The following is a 14,197-nucleotide window of genomic DNA, read 5'->3' on the forward strand; positions in this document are numbered from 1 at the left end:
CCATTATAAACTTCAAGCACTCCACTGTAACATTATCAGATGATCCTCTCTACTGGTCCTCTTGAATTTCCCCCATCCTTTATCAACATCATATTTTATATCTATATATATCCATGCAACAAAAAAAACAAACAACTTCTCTGTTACCTTTACACAGTTCTTTTTTCTTTTTTCTTTTTTGTGTTTAATTTAATATGTACAGTTGATTAAATATGTAGTGAAAAAATAATGTTATCCATTTATGGACTTTTCTCTACATGATGTAGAGTTGTTGTTAATATTATAATGCTGTGCTGCCCACCACAGTTAAAACGTGTATTCTCCCCACATGGGCCATATCTATGTCCCTTCTCATAGTTAGGGCACTTACATTTTTTTTAGTTTTAAGTTTTCTTCTGCACACTAAAGCTACACATCCATAATTTTAGCACTGAAAAGAAGGAGCCTATCTGCAAAGCTCAAAAATCTTATTTTAACTTTGTCTGGAATACAGACTTTGAAAGTCCAAAAGGACAGACAAACTATTAAGTCAGTTTTCAAGTAAGCAAAAAGTTCTAAACAAGAAAACACACTCTGGAAACTATCTGAAATAAAACTGAATAAATAAGGTACCTGATGTAATATCACACTCACCTTGAACCCATCCGTCACACCTTACCACTGTGTTGTTGTCCTCAAAAGTGACCTACACTGGCCTCACATCTTCAGATATTTCTCAGTTACTCCTGACTTCTGTATGCACACAGTTTCTCTCTTGGTACCTGACCATCTGCTTTCTCTAGATCTACAAGGACACAGTGCAACTACTCCTGACCTTCTCTACACTTCTTCAACACTCAAAGCAAATATTGCATCTGTAGAGTTCTTTCTCTCTATGAACTGCTGCTCACTTGTCATCAGCTCCATTCGTAATCAAGCTTCAACTTTAACTTTTTTTAAATTTGGGGTAGCTGTAGCTCGGGTGTAGAGCAGGTCACCTATGAATCAGAAGCTTGGTGTGATCCCAGTCTGCTCCAGCATGCGTGCCAAAAAAGTTGCTCTCTGATGCAGCCACCGGAGTATGAATGTGTGTGAATGTGAATGAGGAAAGTTGTGTAAAGTGCTTTGAGTGCTCAAATAGGGTAGAAAAGTGCTATATGTGAACCAGTCCATTTACCATCTAACATGCTATTAGTAAACTTCCATCTCACAGAATTTTAGCTAGTTGTACATTGGACTTAAATGATAAGAGTCCAACATATCTCTATATCTATCTTGTGAATTCCTTTTTTGCAATGTTTTTGTAGTATATTGTTTTGTCTGTGCTGTTCTCTTCTGGGCTTCATTTACTACTATGAGTCTGAAAAAAATCTGATCATTTTCTTCTCTTTACTTGGTCTCCTCCAGTGTGACCATCCTGGTTTCTTTATATTAGAGGTCGTCACTCTCCTCTTCACTCTGTTTAGCCAAATGCTATGCAAGGTGAACAAAATGACACCACTATGAAAATAAAAGCAATCAGGTCTGATTGAGATCATTTTGATTTTTTTGGTGTTGTTATTGGTTATACAAGTCACAACACCAAAAGATTAAAACCTGTAAAATCACACTTCAAAATTTGCTATCGCACTGCACTAAGCCCAGCCACAGTCTTTCCTATGAATTTCTCCTTTAGTCATATTTTTGAAATTAAACCCATGCAGCTATAATTAAAACAATAGCACTTGATGATGGGATGAATCCCCACTTGACTCTATGGCCTCCAGATCTTCTGACAACCTGTGACCACAGGGGTGCTTCTTCATATATAAAATCACTTAAAAGAGAACACACACACACACACACACACACACACACACACACACACACACACACATTTATATATACAACCATGAGGTCCATTTTCTGGTGACTGCAGGTGAGGATTATCTGTTCTAACTTTTATTGCTATTAAAGAACACTCCTTTTAATTAGACTAATAGACTCTAATTATTAAATTGAGGTTACTGATGCATCACACAGATGAAATTAGAACTTGATTTTTAGCCCATAGTTTCTGTGTTTTGTTGCCTGGATATCACCAACACTGTATAATATAATAACTTAAATGAAAAACTACATATGTGTTTTCGCAACACGTTCTCACTGCGGAAGTGCCTGTTGTCGGTATATTTAGACATTTTCCAAATCACATTGTAGTGACGTATACAGAACACAATAAATTATATTATGTAAACAACTACCTGAGAAACAGCAGATACAGCAGAGGAATTAATTATAGGCTATTATTTTGTATCGTTTATTGCATTTACGGAGGGAGTGATGTATGCTGGGTAATGGCACAGCTAGCTACTGGGTGACTTTATTCACCCGCTTCGGCTGTTATCAGTCCATACAATGGGCGTTATTAGCACAAATCAGTCCCATAGATATGGGCCATCTCCTGCTAGATTGTTCAGAAGGTTGTTCTCATCCATCCAGATGGAGGATCAATAACGGGAGCGTGGAAGACTCCAGAATCCACTCTGGCTGGAATCCGGTGGATACAGCAGTGTGTACAGTAGGGGTGCAACGATACTCGTATCGATATTGAACCGTTCGATACAGTGCTTTCGGTTCGGTACGCATATGTATCGAACAATACAAAATTTGTAATTTATTTTATCAACTTTCCTTCTGACGATGCTGTCTGTGTTGAGCGCTCAGTGAATCTGCGTTTGACTACTCCGCCTAGGCTGCACTGTCGAGCGCAGATCCACTGAGCGCTCAACACAGACAGCATCGTCAGAAGGAAGAGCGCAGGGCAAGCTAGCGAGACAGAAGTTAAGCTCTCCTTGCAACATGGCAAATTGAACCTCCCCCACCCTCATTCAGGGGCCCGTTCTTCGTACGTCGCTCACTACATCCAACATCAAATGACACATCCAAGACCAAACCATCGCGCTAACCGTGAGCTCGCTAATCCGGTTCTCCGAACACACCTGCTGTTGATGATTAGTACAGCTGGACGCAGTAATGTGACATCACTGGGTGTCGTAAAAGGGGCTACGCATCGATAGTAGAAACATTGATCGGCAACCCTCTGATTGGTCGGCGAAAATGTCGACGGAGCGCGCTCGGCTCGGTATTTTTCGGCAGCAGAGCAAGAACTCGTGAGTGAGGGATTTCAGGAATTTCAGAGTTTAATCAGAACGCAAGGGAACACTGCAAAGGCTGCAAAAGCAAGGAGAGAGGGCTGGCAGAAAGTTGCTGACAAATTAAACTCGTAAGTAATTTAATAATAACAATAATATTGGATTGGGTTTATATAGCGCTTTTCAAGGCACCCAAAGCGCTTTACAATGCCACTATTCAGTCACTCTCACATTCACACACTGGTGGAAGCAGCTACGGTTGTAGCCACAGCTGCCCTGGGGCAGACTGACAGAAGCCAGGCTGCCATATCGCGCCATCGGCCCCTCTGGCCAACACCAGTAGGCGGTAGGGTAGATTTATTATATCACTATATTATCCAATATTATATTACATTATATTATATTATGTTATATTATATCCCCTTACACATTAGAGCCACAACAGGACCCACTAGAACATGGGAACAAGTAAAAGTGAAATATAAGAATATTCTACAGACTGGTAATATTTATCACTTATATTGCTTTTAGTCTCTTGGAAAGAGACCCTGGAATAATCTGTTTGTTTATAACAGCAACCAAGAAAAGGGCAGAGCAAAAAAAAGACAGGTGGTGGTCCTGCACCCCCTCGTCAACAAGTTGGTTAAGTAAATAATACCCTCACGGGAAAATCGATATCTCTCAATGAGCACACTGTCGCGCTGAGCTAAAGGATCCTGTCTATCCCGCAATATACGCTGAATTCTGAGGACTCTCCTTATCAATCTTGCACCTTCCGCAATGGGTTGCTCGCGTAAACGGACAGGATATGACTGCGACAGGCTTCCCAAATCCACCTTCGCTTTTATAGCCGTGGTCTCTCATCTTGATTACACAAAGTAATTTGCAATTGCTTCTCTGAAATATGAATTACATCTGTAATAATCACATACATGTAATAGAATGTTAATAGTACATTTCCCTTTTTTAGGAAATGACCTGTATGTATCTGTGTGAAATCAATAAATGGATCAAGTGCTGCATTATCTTTAGTTACATTGATAATATTTATTTATGGTGAAACAGTGGTGGAATATCGCTGTTGCTTTCGTATAAATGAAGCGGACATACCTGCGTGGCCGCGATCTAATCCTGTTTACATAAAGTAAACCTGCTCCCGAGCAGGTTTACGCTTACGGCTCTGTTGCTATGACAGCAAGTCCCGGATGAGCTTCGGGGAACCGAACGATCCAAGATCAGGCGAAATCGTCAACAATCAAATCCAGCTAACTTACTTAGCGAGGTACGAAGAACGGGCCCCAGATCTGGCGTTTGGAATTATTTTGGTTTTCATGTGAGGTATGACCCTGAAGGTAAGTGCGTCATGGACTAAAGTAAAACAGTATGTTGGATGTGCCACGCAATGCTCAATTACATGGGTGGGAACTAGTGTGTTAGCGCAGTTAGCTCGTTAACGTGTTGGCCGTCTAGCCCCACGCAGGGGTAGCTCGTTAATGGAGATTTGCCGTGTTGTGGCGTTAACGTCATTTCAACGAGATTAACGCTGACAGCACTAGTGGGAACACAACGAATATGACTGCACATTTACGCCGACATCATCCTAGTGCAAAGACAAGTGGAAGCAGACAAAAACAACAAGCATGCATGCTACAAACTTTACCCGAGTCATTTAGACAGCCGTTAGCACATGATTCTCCTTATGGGGACCTGATATGTTTAATATTGTGGCTAGCTCAGACAACGAGGAGACGGAGGTATCGTTTGGTCTTGCTTCCCGTGAGCTAGCCAGGGAGCACAGCCGTTTATTGACATCTGCAGAAGAACACTGCCGCTAGCTAACTGCTCAGCGCGGCAACCGCATAGCAACAACAACAACAACAACAACAACAACACCACCACACAGGGCGCCCTCTGACCCCGGAAGGACACACCGTCGCAGCGAGAGGGCGTCACCCGTCACTATGGCAACATAAACAAAACATAACTGTACAAACAGAACCCCGAACAGCCCTGACCCGCTACAATATGCTGCTGAGAGCCCAGAAGAAGCGTATAGTATAGCTTTTATTTTGGAAAGAGCCATTTCTCTGTAATAAACTCTCTTTTCCAAAGATGAGTGATTCCTCAATCAGATACAGGTGTTACCGCGCCAGATCCGCGGCCCCGAACTGTAGTAAGGAAACCTCTGGCAGTTACTTGAAGGTTCCGTAACTGACTCGTAGCCGGCAACAGCTTACTATACAGGTCAACTCCGCTAGCAAAAAGATCGAAGGAGGCGTAGGAAACTGCTTCACCGAACTTTATTTCTTCTCTAAGGCACGAACACCGCGTACAGTGGGCTGAAACAGTTTACTCACAGCAAGCATCGCCGACACAACTCTGGCTGTCGAGGGAGTTATTATATTCCTTTTATTTATTTTCTTTTCGTCTCTTCTGTAGCTAACCATTACATTTTCCCCTTCTCCGCTCTCTCTCTTCACACACACACCAGGCAGTCCCGCTACACACATCCCGAATACATTTCCCATCAGGCTTCATCCTTAAAGGGCCATGCCTGTAACACAGGGCTTGCAAAATCGCTAGCCCGACGCCCCGGGGCTAGCGATTTTTCCAGTCGGGCTACCAAAATCTATCTCTGCCCTGCCCGTCGGGCTATTGTAGGAAGGAAAAATATATGTCAATGCTTTTGCATTCTTTCGGAAATGTAGCTGGGTAATTATGTCATTGGCATCGGTGAGCCACTGTCAATATGTGACATATTGAAATCGCGTTTGAATTTGCGGGAAAGTCACTCGGGTCAGAGCATGGGGTGCCACCATCATCCCACTTCTGACACCAATGTGGCGAGCTCAGACAAGGAGGAGACGGAGGTATCGTTTGGTCTTGCTTCCCATGAGCTAGCCAGGGAGCACAGCCGTTGACATCTGCAGAAGAACACTGCCGCTAGCTAACTGCTCAGCGCGGCAACCGCACAGCAGCAACAACAACAACACACAGGGCGCCCTCTGACCCCGGAAGGACACACCGTCGCAGCGAGAGGGCGTCACCCGTCACTATGGCAACATAAACAAAACATAACTGTACAAACAGAACCCCGAACAGCCCTGACCCGCTACAATATGCTGCTCAGAATATAGCCCAGAAGAAGCGTATAGTATAGCTTTTATTTTGGAAAGAGCCATTTCTCTGTAATATACTCTCTTTTCCAAAGATGAGTGATTCCTCAATCAGATACAGGGCTCGCAAAATCGCTAGCCCGACGTCCTGGGGCTAGCGATCTTTCCAGTCGGGCTACCAAAATCTATCTCTGCCCTGCCCGTCAGGCTATTGTAGGAAGGAAAAATATATGTCAATGCTTTTGCATTCTTTCGGAAATGTAGCTGGGTAATTATGTCATTGGCATCGGTGAGCCACTGTCAATATGTGACATATTGAAATCGAGCTAGAATTTGCGCTTGTTTTTTGCTTTCACTTTGCAATCGCGTGAACTGTGTATAGAGAGCGACAGCACTGATTGGTGAGTGATGATAATTTGCGCACCAATTCCTCTGACATCGTCTTATCAATCGTTAGCTTACTATGCAAACATGACAAGTGAAATCTCCCGCAGCAAGCTTAAACATATGAGAGGTTGATCACACAGAGAATCGCTGACTGTTATATGTGTGTGTGTGTGTGTGTGTGTGTGTGTGTGTGTGTGTGTGTGTGTGTGTGTGTGTGTGTGTGTGTGTAAAAGCAGCAGGATATATATTTTAGTTCTGCTGAGCCAAATAAGACAGGTCAGGGTGAAGAAGTGACAGCCAAAGAAAAGCTTACCACAAAACGGAAAAGTTATGACAAATCAGACTATAAGGCAAAAAGAAACTGCAGCTTTATGGTTTCATGGACAAAAGAATTTCTGTGGCTGCAATATGACGAGCTATATAACCAGGGCTGCACATAAGTGGTCCGCAGGTGCGCATTCGCTGTCAAAAAAAAAAACAAAAAAAAACGTGCACAAGATATGAAGTTGCAATGCGTGTTTGCATAAATAAGATTTTCTGGAGGAGGACAGACATCTGTTTAGAACTCTTAAAGATGTCGAAGAAGCTCCTTTAAGCAATTACTTTGGTGTTCCTCCACCTCCAAACAAATGTCAGAAGGAGTCCGAACCACAAAAGAAGCGCGTATTCTCGGAAAAGTGGTTGCAGGAGGTGAGCTGGCTTCAAACAAATGATGAACGCACAGAGATGTGGTGCGGAATGTGCCGTGAAAATCCCACTCTAGCGGACAAAAACAGTGCTTTTTATATGGACGCAAACGCGCGTTGCAACTTCTTATCTGGTGCGTGTCTTTTATTTTGACAGCGAATGCACACATGCGGACCACTTATGTGCACCCGTGTAAATAACATAATGTTCTGTCGGGTGTGTTGTTGGTTTTCTCTCGATTTCTGAGTCGACAAGCGCCTTTGTTACTGGGACCAGTCATTTTAAGAAAGGCCCCATTAGAACCCATGAGAAATGCAAGAAATGCATTATTGCTCAGTCTGCAATATCTTTCCCAGAACAAACACCAATTGCAAATAACATACTAAAAATAAACCTGAAAATCTGTTTAGAACAGCTACTATGTTGCAAAGAGTGAACTACCACTGGCAAAATTTAGCAGTCTTTGCAAACTTCAAAAAGCAAATGCCCTCGATCTTGGTTCCACTTGTCTCTTACCCATGACTTCAGTGGAAATTTCAAATTCAGGATCTGACACAGACTGATTCATGTCCTACACAGTTCTTACAAGTTCATAGAAATTTCTGTTCAATTAAAACCAAGTATTTGAGTTGATGATTGTAATTTTTATACAATGTTGTAATTTGTTTTTCAACAATTTTTTGATTAATGTTTTGTTTCCTTTACAATATTATACTTTAATGTATAATATTGTAAAGGAAACAAAACAGGAAACAAAACATCAATCAAAAAATTGCTCTCTTTTTTATTCGGGCTACTTACATTTATTTTGGGCTACCAAAAACTGAAGAGTCCCTGCCTGAAGGGCTACCAGGGATTTTGAAATTTTGCGAGCCCTGAGATATATATATATTTTTTAATTACTTTTGTTTCAGCAACATTAAATTTAAAAACTGTACTTTTGAGTTAAAATATATATTTATAATTTTAATAAATGACAAATTAAAAAGGCATGAACATTTTTTTGTATCGAAAAATTATCGAACCGTGACACCAAAGTATCGAACCGAACCGAACCGAACCGTGAATTTTGTGTATCGTTGCACCCCTAGTGTACAGGTAAGACCGTTTAAACGATTCTGTGGACAAGGCAGCAGCTTCCTAACACCACCTTCAGTCAGTGTATTTAGTGCAAGTGAATCTTCAAAATGTAAAAAATATTTTGGCCTTTTTTCGTTTCCTTCAGATTGCTTTTCATTTTGGAAAAATCTTCACCTGTAAACTGTAAATTGCGAATTCTAGAGCCTATTAAAAGTCAGCGAGTGTCAATAATATTAATGTGGTTATGTTAGTAATACACAGAGTGCTAATATAACAGCTTTAAGATGCATTTGTAGATATTATTACGTGTTTTACCGTCTTTATGGTGCTAGCTTAAAGTTACGGTGTAAACGTTAGCTTATATTGGAGTAAAGCTGTTACTGTTTAAACGATGTTAGCACAGAAATATTAGCTTCTGTCATGACTGATGAAGTTACTAGTTAATAAAGTTTCCAGTAAAGTGTTTAATCGCAGCCACAGATTGACAGCAAATATCTCGATTAGCTTCAGTGCATCTATAATAAATATGTGCAAGTTTCAGTGCTTCGTTTAAACTGTATGATACTTATACTGACCCAGGGTCCGTGTAAAATACAATCCTAGCTGTGTGAACAAAGCCTGGCTTCTTTAGTCCTGCATGACAAACCTCAGGATGCAGGCTATTATTACTCTTTCCTGCTGGCACACCTGTCACACCTGAGAGTCAGCTAGAAACGTACAGTGACGTGGACATCATGCAAAGACTGCCAGACTCTGTAATACTGCAAATGATCAGTGACTCAAGTTAACACTAAACTTTAAACGGCACCTCTGTGTCTCTGTGTGCTGAACATCTAGGATTGAGTCAGGCTGCATCAGCTGAAGCTGTTATTTGTATATATCAGTATTTTTTTATTCAGGTGTGGGGAAAATACGTAAGACTGCAGTGAAGCGATGCACCAGATTAATCCCTGGCCAAAGGTATCGTACTCAAATCAGACTACTGATCCAGCCACATCAGCCTTTTGTGAGGTCTGTTTAAAGTAGACTTAAAGTGAACTGCAGGTTCCTGAGAGGTGGACTGTGAGCACAGAAACACATGTTCATACATACAGCTGCAGCAAACTTACATTAATTTTAAATAGATTTGTTACTCTGGTGTCTGTCTCTGTGTTAGTCCTCTGACAGACTGGTGACCTGTCCAGGTGTGCTCTACCTATGACTACTGGGACAGGCTCTAGCTCCTGTAATAGAAATTTTCTGTTATTCTCATTTAAAGTATTTAAGTGCTTATGCATATGCTTAGTTGTGACACTGTTACTGTTCAGTGAAAGTTTCTAAAACTAGATGAACTTACTTCAGCGTCAGGAGTTTGAGAAAACAACTCCCTTTACAGGTGCTGATAAGGCCACAAAACAGCATAACCATTGATCCGTTGAAGTGTGGTAGGATCCGTTTGTAACTTCCTCCCTCTTCCTTGGAATGCATAAAGGAGTAGGAGCACCACTTCTGTGGCAGCGCTGACATGACTGAACTGTGATGTTTGATGTGTGTTGGCGCAGTAATAAATAGCTTGATCACAGCTCTTTCTGTGTTGCAGACTTTATTTAAAAAAATTCCACGACACCTCCCACCCTCCCACTGTGAACCTGAATTGAATATTCAGAAGACATTTGTTTAAATAGTTCTACAAATCTGAGCTGTTGGATTGTGTGGTAATAATATTAGAGCCTGCAATCTTTCTTACTGAATCTCTACTATGAGTCATGTTACCTGTCATGTTATTCTATGTTTACCTGTCAGCCTGGACAAATGTGCTGTGTGAAGGAAATTAAATTAAATCAGATCTGAACTGCTGCTACTTTTTGTTATTTTAATTCTCTTCTCTGTTTTCCAGAACAGTTCTCCACAGTCGCTGTCCACATGGGTCAGTGGGACCAAGAAGCACTCTGCTAATGTGTGGACTCTGACCAGCAACATCCAGCAGGACCCAGACAGCATTTTCTATCTCCCAGCTGGAGTTTTTGTTTGTCTGTGTCTGGAGAGTCAGATTTTTGTTGAGCTTCACACTTGCAGACCTAAGTCAGTTTGCAGAGATCCCTCCCACCCATGTCCTAGATTTCTTATCTGAAACAGTAATATTTCAGTGACTGCTGCTTGTACCACAGGTTAATACACGCTACTGATCCCTGATAGGAGAATCATCAATTTTGCCAGCAAAGAAGCCTGGTGGATGTTTGTTTACAGTCTGATGATGGGACATCATGCTCTGCATCTTTAAAGTTTGTCTCTTGATTATTATTCATACCCAGTAATGTGAAGTATGCTCATATCTACTATAACTGAACCAACCTGGTGCTCTTCATTTATGGAGGCTGTTGAGTCTGAATGTTGGATGTTGTGTATCTCGTGTTCTCTGGGCTTTGTTGTCCTCAGTCTTTTTGCAGGATCAGAAAACAAAACCAGGAGGCGCGTAAATGTTTCTTCTCCATGATGTTTCTTCAAATGTTTCTTCTGGATGATGATAAGACTGTGACACAGGATGCCACCTTTGGTCTTGTGATGAAGCAAAGCTCAGGAAGAAGTGGGATTAAATGTGTGCTGCTGAGAAGGATGTACAGGGGCACCTGCAGCCAAATCCAAGCTTCAGCTTAGTTGTAGTTGCAGAATGCTATAGGACTGAGACATCTAAGGCATCAAATGTTTGATTAAACGGATGAAAAAGAGAAGTTTCTTCCCTATAATTATCACTTCTTAAAATCTGTAGCAACTTCAAGTTTGTCAGCGTGCTGAGCATGCTCAGAATGTGACAATATATTTTTGTTCAATATTTAATTTCTTTCAGTTGCAATTGTTAAATGAAAAAAAAAATATTCTTATAATTTAGCAAATGAATTTATCAAAAAAAAATATACATATATCTGTATTAGTTTTAATAAATTAATTTGACACCTGTATTGAAAATACCATATTGTATTCATACAGAATCAGTATGGTATCATTGTTTGTCTGTTCACTGATTGTTGAAACTAAGAGCTACTTTGATCTGTTTAGATCTAAAGTATCCAAAGTTGAGCTCTGATGTTTCTTCACCCCTGTGTGTGTGATATGTGATTCCTACATGCTGGCAGAGCAGCAGTTTGTGCTCACAGATGGTGACGGTGTGGAGAGACGGTGGTGTTTCCTCAGAAGAACCAGCAGAGTCACTTGCTGACTGATGTTCGTCTGCACTGCACAGAGGAAATCAACTGACCGAGGTTTGTCCAGTGACGTGTTTATGAAATGTATATTTGTTTTATGCTTACAGATATGTTTTTCATGACAGAGGCTCTGCAGAGGTTAGACAAAGCAGAGAAAACATGTGCTTTACATTTTACTGTGATTTATTGAGATATTTGTTGCCTGATGTTCAGCAGGAATGGAGAAATAGAATCAAAGGGAGATGTTTTTGATGTTTTTGTAATGATGTAAGTAAATCTTCAATATTATTTATTTGCTTGGTTATATTAGGAGTGTTTCTGAGTGAGGGGGAGAGGAGTCATCATCCAGGTAAAGTGACGTAGATCAGTGGATACACTTGTCTCCCCTTTAAAGGAGACGATCTAAGTCATCCTTAAATGTTAGTGCTTTCAAATACACAAACATTTTTAAAGGACAAAAATGAACATCCAACTTTGACTGTAACACAAAATAAATCTTTGCATGTGTGTTTTCAAACTCTCAGATGGGCAGCATATCAGTCTTGGACTGTGTAACCTGCCGGAGCAGCACTGAATGACCACCGCACATAAGCATGTTCCTGCAGCATTCAGCATCTGATCCTTCATCTGTGTGCTTCTGCTTTTGGTAAGTAGAGTTACCCAACTCCAGTAACTGTAAACACATGCCATCCATTTCTGACGGCCTGGTTACTTCCTGTCAGTTACTTTAGAAACCATGTGGTCACCTGACCTAACACTGTTTCTTCTTCTTCCCCTTAATGTTCAAGTGTCACATGTCAAACAGCTGGAGAGGAAACTACACCAGTGTACTGGGATGTTTCACCAACACGTGCCAGATGCTGTTCCTTCATGGTGACATCACCAGAGACAGCCCCACCCACCTCAGGACCTCGCCATTGATCATGATGATTATAATGATGACAGCGAGCGGAACTAAGACTGTAAAAATCCACGACCAGAATGTTTCTTTCTAATTATGAATGAATAGTGAGAGCCTCTTTCTGTGTTTTGTCTGTTTTGGTTGTTTTTTTTTTTTACCTCATTTGTTACTAACAAAGTTCACAAACTCACACAGTTTACATTCTGTATGTTTCCATCTTTACCAGCCACACTCTAACTGCATTTAAGAAAATAATCCTTAGAAATCGGCGTTTTTCTCTTTTGTAATTTATGATAATTCAGTGAATATACTGCGCTGCTTCTTTCTATTGCGTCACACATTGCTTTAAGTTTTTCAGTTCCAGTTATTTTTTACTGCTGTTTGAATTCTCTGAATGTTTGACCCTGTAGACTGTTTGATGGACTGCTTGTCTTCCTGTTTGTAACCGCCGCCTGTTTTTTAATAAAGATTTGGATTTCTGACTTCAACACAGCCTCTGCGTGTCCTCCCTTTGTGTCCTCTTCCTCTGTGAATGTGTTGCATGTGTCACAGATTCATTTTATTAACAGCTTTCCCACAGTGAGTTGCATCAGCATTCATTCACAGCACATTTCAGAAGGATTCAGATTAATACAGTGATCTTATAGTCAGAATGATCCTGACAGAGTGCCACTGTAAATGATCTTTCATCAGGTAAATTTTAAAGTTCAGTATTTCAAAGCAGGAGTTATGAAGACTCATACTGGCATTAGGACTAATAATATGTACTTACAAAGTCAAACTTTTTTAATTATGCTAGAATATTGGAAGACAATCAACTTTTAGTGTTTTCCACATATTAATTATTCTGAAATAGAGAAGGTGACCCTAACTGTACAGAAGCACTAAACAACTGACAATCTAACAGACATCATTGGCCTGAGCCGTCATGCACAGTGAGTCTGATCCTTTGCTGTGAGAGTCTGACAAGCATGTTTCTGGTCAGTTTGGAAGAAATAATATCACAATGTTGATCTTTTTTTCAATATTCCTTCTCTTTTACAACATAAACTGTGATCAAAGGTACTTATGTTCACAGCATGTAATAATACTGACAGTCCAGGGCATTGTGGTCTGTTGAGCTAGGGTTAGGGTTAGCAATTCAGACATATGTATTCAATATTAAACGTCTCTGACGTGGGCCACTGTCCACAGTGTTGGGAAATCCATACCAGGCTGGAATGAGTCAAGGTAGGTGAGCATCCACGAGAAGACACAGCAGATGCATCCTACTAATACTGACAGGACCAGGAGACTCCAGAAACCGAGCATCTTCTCTTCAGTGCCATCCTCTCCTGTCACCCTCTCTGCCCGCAGCTGAGTATGGAGTAGATAAGGGCGCAGAGAAACCCTTATTACTAATTTGTATTATAATTCAATTTTCATGAAATATATTCAGTATTGGTCCTTTTATATTATAACCACGTATCCACCCAGGCTCATGGTGGGGCAGGGCTCTGTCCTGGAATACTTGAGTACAAGGTAATGTACACCCTGACCAGGTATCCAGTCTGTCAGAATTGTTTTCAATATTTGGTGCAAAAACATGAGTGACAACAAAAATCCAACTAGGATTCTTGCATATGATGAATGAAGTCTGTCTTTGACTGTTGTCCAGCTGATCCATCAAACCCCCAGCAGGTGAACCTTATTCATGACATAACACCGCAACAATGTAAAAAATGAAACAGCAAC

General features: G+C 40.8%; 1 long non-coding RNA gene across 9 annotated transcripts; it reads left to right on the forward strand.

Moving 5' to 3' along the window:
- The first annotated feature begins 4,032 nt into the window (after positions 1-4,032).
- Positions 4,033-12,945, forward strand: LOC112430609 (uncharacterized). 9 transcript variants are annotated; one of them, XR_013098278.1, is made up of 6 exons: positions 4,033-4,465; positions 9,283-9,343; positions 10,260-11,619; positions 11,873-11,981; positions 12,087-12,208; positions 12,351-12,945. It is a non-coding gene; the product is annotated as an uncharacterized LOC112430609 (long non-coding RNA). The 9 variants fall into 9 exon arrangements; XR_013098277.1 differs by lacking the exon at positions 9,283-9,343 and having other exon boundaries at positions 4,034-4,465; positions 10,260-10,444; positions 10,531-11,619; XR_013098276.1 differs by lacking the exon at positions 4,033-4,465 and adding an exon at positions 7,941-8,401.
- The last annotated feature ends 1,252 nt before the right edge of the window (positions 12,946-14,197 follow it).

This window comes from Maylandia zebra, linkage group LG4 (assembly GCF_041146795.1).
Source record: "Maylandia zebra isolate NMK-2024a linkage group LG4, Mzebra_GT3a, whole genome shotgun sequence".
Lineage (NCBI taxonomy): Eukaryota > Metazoa > Chordata > Actinopteri > Cichliformes > Cichlidae > Maylandia > Maylandia zebra.